The following is a 6,689-nucleotide window of genomic DNA, read 5'->3' on the forward strand; positions in this document are numbered from 1 at the left end:
TTTTTTTGGTATAGGTTCAAAGGTTTGAGGTATGGATAAATCTGATTGCTTTCTAAAACGGGGTTCTCACCGGGTATGATCTAGGGTTTTGTTACAAAGGATCCCCAGAGTCATTGATTCGCAAGAATGTTTGACGCTTACGGAAAATGCTTTCCGGTCATCAACTCCATCAAGGGAATCTATTATGGGTGAGGTTCTCGTACCGACTCTTACGAAGTATTCACCTAGGGAGTCCGTACTACGCAACCATCGACTTTGGTTCTAGACAGGGTACTCATAGTCATGGATTCAAAAGAATGTTTGACGCTTACAGAAAATACTTTCCGATTGTCAATTCCATCTAGAGAATCTATTCTAAGCGAGGTTCTCATACCGATTCTTACGAAGTATTCACTTCGGGAATCCATACTACACAACCATCATTCCTAGTTGGCCAAAGGTTCAATGTTCTAAAAGGTCCTTAGAGTCATGGACCCCTTTGAAATATTGAAGCTTATGAAGTATTCACCTCGGGCGACAATATTTGCAAAAGGATTTACTCTAAGTGAGATTCTCATACCGACTCTTATGAAGTATTCACCTTGGGAGTCTGTACTACTCAACCATCGTCCTATCTTATGTTTTTCCACTCTAGACTCGGGTGTAGAGTCTTTCCCACATGGTTCGCAATCAGAATATCCAAATACCAACATCACAATGGAACCAATATACAACAGATATATCAATATAACAATAAAGATAACATAAGAAAAACAGAGAAAGCCACACAAGTGGACAAACAAAGGCACAACGACGTCCTAACTAGGCTTGACTCACTTAGGGAAACTATATCCCCAGCAGAGTCGCCATCTGTCGTACCTCGGAAAATGGGAATACGACCTAGTGAAGCGCGATTGCACGCTCATAATGATGGACTGAATAGAGTCTCCACCGAACTTTATTTATTCCTAAAAAGGAAAGGGGAAATATCGATAAAACCCAAGAAAGAACGACAATGATTATGGTCGTCGCAACCAAATCAGGGTTCGGGAGTCGATTACGCAAGGGGAAGGTATTACCACCCCTCACATCCGTTGTACTCAACGAGAACCGTTAGGTTAGTTGTGCGCGTTTTTGATAGTTTGAAATGTTAGGCTTATCGAGTTATTAGGTGGGAAAGAAGGAATGGAAGAGAGAAGAATGTTTTTGGATTTTCGACGAAGGACTAAACCTAAGTTTTTTATTAGTGGGCCTGACAAGATTTAAAAATCCTGCTCCTACGTATCTCAATAGGGAACTCAAGGCTTACGTAGTTCTGGGTAGAAAAATGTTTCTTTGTTGGTCGATTTTAGCGAAAGATACTTTATGTCAATTGACGAAAACATTGTTGGACTACTCAAAACAGGTGGAGAAACATTGCCTTGCATTGTCTTGAAACAAAGTACCTATCGTTTGAGAAAGGGTTTAAGGATCAATCGTATGACGGCGAGAAAAAAAGTTTGATTGGTTTGGATTTGTTTTGAGTAATGGCGAGAACTTGGATGGGCGAGATATCCATCTCGAATCCTAGTCTCAGGAATGCATCGTATCCACCACGTTCCATTTCCATCTTCTTTGCGAAAAGGTTTGATATATTTATATGTTTTTGAGATTTGATTGAGAAAAGGGTTTGACAAAACCGTGTTGGTAATTTTGGATGATGACGAGAGCTAAGATAGGCGAGGCATCCATATTGAATCTTAATCTCAATAGTGCATGGTATCCACCATGTTCCATTTCCATCTTTATTTAAAAGTGTTTGATAGGCATTAGGTGTTTTGGAGTTTTATTATGAAAATGGCTTGACGTTGGATCAAGCATTTGATGGACGTTTTAAGAGAACTTTGAATGAAAGTTGAGAGGAACAGAATAGGTAGATTTGGAGGATGGCGAGAGATAAGATAGGCGAGACATCCATCTTGAACCCTAGTCTCAGGAGTGCATGGCATCCACCACGTTCCATTTCCATCTTCATTGAAAAGGTCTTAAATATGAATTAAGTTTTTTTGAGTTTTTATTGTGAAAGTGGCTTGACGTTGGATCAAGCATTTGATGAGTGATTGAGAAAGATTTGAAATGAAGTGGTTTGAAAGGAAGGGAATGGGTAGAAATGGATGAATAGAAATGGATGGATTTGAGAAAAACACCCGACGTTGGAACGAGTGTTTATTTTTTATCTTTTAGAAATGGTTGATTTTATTCTTGTGTTAGTAGCTAGCTAAACAGTCAAGCAAATAAAGAAATAAAATAGTAAAATTATTACACATCATGGGAGTGTGGGTACATTTTGTTGAATGAGGATTCAAGATATTGAAATAATTAAATCGGGCCCAACCAACAAGCATTGCAATGTATGAGTGTATGTGCGAGGGGATGGTCTCATTGCAAGAAGGCCCAAGAGTAACCCATATAAAGAAAGTAAACAACACAACAAGTTGTATTTACAATACATTAAATTGAAAGAAGTAAAATCGGGACGTGCACGGATAAAAATCGGTATGCGATGATGCGAATCAAAGTCACATAACGCAAGAACATGCAAGGCAAATGGAAATTGAAAAGCAAATAAAAAAACCTAGATAATATGCTCAAAGTCGGTTTGCGCATAATGACAATAATTGAAATGTCATATGTGATTAATCAAAACCCGGTGAAATACTATCGATGTATCGATAAAAAATAATCATGGATAAACAACATGAGAATTACCGAATCCATAGATTAAAAATCGATGTTTAACCAACAAAATAAATCAAGGACAAACATTACAATCAATGAGCATCGGAGAAATGACAATAAAATATAAAAAGGATTAAAAATAAACATAAAAAAATGGGTTGTACAAGGATCAAACCCATGACCTAATTACAAGCCGAAGAAATAAGCTCAATGAAAAAAAACTACATCCCTTTACATCAAAGAGGAAGCAAATAAAGGAGTGGAAAATAAATGGTTATCAAAACAGACTCTGCCATATGCAAGTGTTGAACCCGCGACCAAGGAGGGAGCAAAGAAGCTTCATACCCACCCGGCCAAGAGCCACAAGCTGTTAAGCTACAGCCAAATAAAAATCAAAAGGGAGTCGTCTAAAAACTAACGAAAAAAAACCAAAGGGGCCCCCTTACGGGCCGCTGGATACAAATCGATACAAAAGCCCAATCCAGACTATGGACCAAATGGACTCGGGTCAACGGATATCCACTTCACAAGTTGGCCGATGTGGAAGTAAGCAAGGGAGACCAAAAGATAACCCTATCTGCATGGCTATAAGGTGAGGACAACAAATGGTGTCTAACGCTAGCATTAGCTGGCAGCATTAATGAAAGGTTGCTGTAATGAAAAGCCACAAAAGCTTCAATGGCACGGTAACCGAACTTTCAGCAAATGAGCTTTTAAATGTATATTAAAAATATAATTATAAGGAACATTATTTGAAGAAGAACAACAACGAACAACAAAAACATTCGTCTCTTTCCTTCAATAGAACCAAACTATTCTCAGAGACGAGGAAAATCAAATATTTCCATCTTGAGGAAAACCAACTGTAAACAAAAATAACACGACCAACAAAGATGACGGAAACGAAGCTCAACTGAAAAGAATGAAAATAAAACCCAAAACGGAACCTACATTCTCGTCTATTCTATGGTCAAAGAGATGGGCCGTTATCGGTTGAGATTAAACCGAGAACCCACAGCGTGATGCGATGAGGGACTTACCGGTCACGACGAGACCAACAACGGTGGGAAAGGTAACGCTTGGATCCTTCTTTCAAATTCCCCCTCGTCGGTCGATTTGCCTTCTGCGTGTATCCGCTCGCGTGCTCCACTTTTGGTAGAGGTCTCGTTCCAAAAAACGTCGAGATGAAGCTCTAATGCTGTCTCTTCAAAGGAATCGCGGATTCTATGTTTGCCTTCCTTTTAGAATTTTTGGTTTTTCTCCCCTTTTTTTTAACAGTAGTGGCTCCTCCTCCTCTTATGTCGAAAATATTCCTTCTTTTATAGTCATACTGCTAGGGTTTTTGAATCGGCAGACGAGAGCAAAGGGATATTGGACTTGTTAGTGCTTGTTGTGCTGCTAGTTTGTCTACCCTATTTTGGTGTTTTGTTCTGAAAAAGTAAATTGTACCTTTTACTTTTCTTGTGCAAATGTTTTCTTGGTTTTTGTTGTTGTGGATTTTTACTACCTTGCCATGTTAGTGTATTTCTTACTACAGTAAAATATGAGCAAATGAGTAGAAATTGTGTTTTTTGCAATGTATTAAGCTTGTTTGCATTATGATGTTTTGTGTTGATATTGCATTGTCGTAGCTGTTGTTGTTGAGTGGCTTGAAGTTAGCATGTTGCAGGTTTGGTGCATTGAGTGGATTGGAATTGATGTTGTTTTGTTGCATGTAGTTATTGAATTGGGCATGACTGGTGGATGGTTTATTACACAACTGTTGTGTTGGATTTCTCCTAGAACACTAACTTCATATTCAAATTCTCTCTGATTCTTAGTGATTTTTTTTCAATCTTTTCACTGCAGCTTGACTACAATCTTCTAATGTTGCCTTATACATTGTTCCATAGGTGCTCTTTCCCATTATCTCAGCAGTTGCCCACAAGAGATTGTCGGCCGTGAAAGTGAGCGGTCCATCAAAATGTACTAGTTTTCCTCCCGCATCACCGCCCACTTCAACTTCTCCGCCGATAGGAGGGACTCCTTTTCCTGTCCTGGCAGAAGCCGCTGCTGATATCGCAGTAACGTGCCCCTCTTCGTCATTCGATGTTTTTCTCTTCCGGAACAGGTAGAAAAGCAGAATACAGCACACTATTATCAGGACTACAAGTAACACTCCTGCTACAAAGGAGGATTATGTCTTTAGTACCAAGTTTCTTATGATGCCGATATTTCGATACTTCAGAAGGTGCACCTTCTCCTTCGGAAGGAGCCGGAGAGGAACATTGAGTTGAAGGACTATAACCACATAGTTGAACACTTCCCACAAATGAGCTTGAGTTAAATTTCCTTGCTAATAAAGTTGGAACAGGACCAGAGAGATTATTATGTTGAAGGGACATAAAAGTGAGAGAATTCAAACTAGTTAAGCTAGTTGGTATTGAACCAGACAAAGAATTGAAGCTCAAGTTAAGCCAATAAAGCTTAGTGGAATTTCCAAAACTCTCAGGGATTGTTCCTGTTGTTAAAGAGCTGAACTCCTCTTAGATTAACGAGAAGTCCTAAAGATGAAGGGATTGAACTAGTGGTTGTTATGAAGACTAAGCTTTCTGAGACCTTGAAGTTACAAATTCACATGAAAATGACACAACAACATTTGTCTTGCCCGCTTACTTAACTCCCTTAGAAAATTATCCGGTTTGACACTTCCGTGTAGAAATGATTTCTCATGAATGAACTCAATACAGTTAATCAGCAAGCATAAGAACTGTCTTTAGTGATAACTTTCTAGTACAAAAGTTAAAAGTTCTTCAAGACTAGATCCAAACAGATTTATCACTAAAACAAATGTAATCTCCCTTCTTGTAATAAAAATTCGAGTGCCAATTTTTTGTAAATTAGGTATGCTTCGGTCAGACTTATGATTTGTAAAGAATATAACATTGTTGTGAATGAAAAATTAGCGTCTCTCATAGCAAGTCAAAAATCTTTCTTTGTATCTTATGGACTTCATGTATTCAAGTGGTGATATTTAAAGGTTATGAGTTAATTCACTTGCCATGAAAATGACGGTTGTGAGTGAGTGGGTGTTGTAAAAATGAATGAAGTAATTGAAATATGAATGAGTATATGTATGAATGAATGGAAGTTTTCCAATGTGAATGAAGAAGTGTGAATGCAAACTTGCATATGACATATAGAAATATGAAATGGTGAATATGGAAGAAATCTCCTTGAATTAAGAACGAAAGGGAAAATGATGTCCTATGAGAGAGACAAAACATGTATTGAAATTGGTCACAAGAACGAAAATCATGAGATTCCACCTGATTTTATCAAAAGATATCAAACATCTAAGGCCAGATGGAAAGGTAAAAATCTAATAGTTATGGAATGGAAAGTGATAGCAAGTCTAAATAAAGACCGTTGGGGGGGGGGGGGGGGGGGGGTTGCCTCATGACCAGATGAAATGGTCATGGGGAACAATGCAAATGAATGATTGATTGGGAAAATTTTCAGGACCAAATCAGGGTATGACACTCGTCTTATAAGACCTCTCGTGTTTAGATGAATCTTTGTTGCCTTGTAAATCCTCTCTGTGTAGGCCAATCATCTATAAATTGCCACTTTGGGCTAAATACCACTCATTGGTTAATACCACACTCTTTCTTTTTAAGAAATTTGCTTTGCCTCTTGGCAATCCAACCAAATATCTTTCTTTGTTTTCATGGTTCCATGAGATATGTTGGGTAAGGAAGTTCCTGGAGGAAAGGGAAAACATCGATAAAACCCGAGGGAAAGAGATATGTTGGGTAAGGAAGCCGACTATGCAAGGGGAAGGTATTATCACCCCTAACATCCATGGTACTCCATGGGAACCATTTTGATTGTTCTTGCTCGAATGGGTGTTATATCTAAATATTACTCACGAAAGAATAAAGCAAAAGGAAAGAAATAGATAGAGTGCTTGGTGAGGATTAGGGCCCTCATGACTACGTATCCTCATAGTG

This window comes from Lathyrus oleraceus, chromosome 5 (assembly GCF_024323335.1).
Source record: "Lathyrus oleraceus cultivar Zhongwan6 chromosome 5, CAAS_Psat_ZW6_1.0, whole genome shotgun sequence".
Lineage (NCBI taxonomy): Eukaryota > Viridiplantae > Streptophyta > Magnoliopsida > Fabales > Fabaceae > Lathyrus > Lathyrus oleraceus.